The following is a 1189-nucleotide window of genomic DNA, read 5'->3' as shown; positions in this document are numbered from 1 at the left end:
TACCATCATAGCACATCACAAAATCACAACAATAATGACAACTGATATATGTAAGGGTCTGGTTAGGTGAGGACCGTAGTCCTAAACCCTAACTGTGGTGGGAGTCGTCACTCCTCTCAATACTGTTATGCTCGAGACTTCACGGATGGGTTTTTCTCGGACCCCCTGTCTGACACCGCATTTTACGTGCCGGCTAACACGGACGCCGAGATTTTACATGCCGATCCATGGTTCGACGTTACCTTACTATCAGAGTCATACAATCAATATCATGCAATATCAAACAAGACTCTAAACCGAAATAATTTACATTCTTATAAGTCAAACTGGCACTAGTATCTAAAAAATTAATATTAATTAAATAACAAATTTTCGTAGCTATACTAAGATTCCTGAGGCTAAAATAAGTCATTATTATGTCATAAATTATCATAAAAGTCAAGAGTAATATTAATAACGTATTTTATCAAATAATCAGTAAAATAGTAAAATGGATCTATCATAACTATAAAAAAAACATAATCCGACAAGTTATCAAAGGTCCAAAATCTAAATGAAATGAGTTTTTGAGAAAAACAACGCTAAACATTTTAACAAATTTGTTTGACTATTTTACCAATAAACCGATTAAAAATTTATCAAAACACCAATATGATATGGAATCATTTTAAACACATAAGTTTATTTAACTAGTAAAATTCATATATATTTATATTATCATATTAATAAAAAATTTCCATATATATGACTTTTTTTTTTCTTTTTTCGAGTGTCCAAAAAGTATTATTGTTTTGACGAAAATATCACTAAACTGGATATGACTTTAATATTACCATGTAAAGTTTAAATGACTAAAATAAAATCATGTTGATCATGCTTTTATATTATCGAGTAACCATAAATAAATATCACATGACGAGAGAGTTAAGAAAATGTGTACCATTTTCCTCCGACGGTGGTGCTAAACCAAGTAATATAAGAGAATAATAATAGGAAAATAAGAACTTGAAGAAATAAGCTCCAAAAGAGAAAGTCTTCAAGGTTCCAAGCTTCAAAGAAGTAGATCTTCAATTACCCAAAAGAAAATGATATCCAAGCTTCAAAAGATAATACTTGACTTTTTAAAAGTTGATGATTATTGGCTTAAGAAGTGATAAGATCAAGCTCCATCTTCATTTGATTCTTCAAA

The sequence above is a fragment of the Amaranthus tricolor genome, chromosome 4 (genome assembly GCF_026212465.1).
Source record: "Amaranthus tricolor cultivar Red isolate AtriRed21 chromosome 4, ASM2621246v1, whole genome shotgun sequence".
Taxonomy (NCBI): Eukaryota; Viridiplantae; Streptophyta; class Magnoliopsida; order Caryophyllales; family Amaranthaceae; genus Amaranthus; species Amaranthus tricolor.
This window is presented reverse-complemented; position numbering follows the sequence as displayed.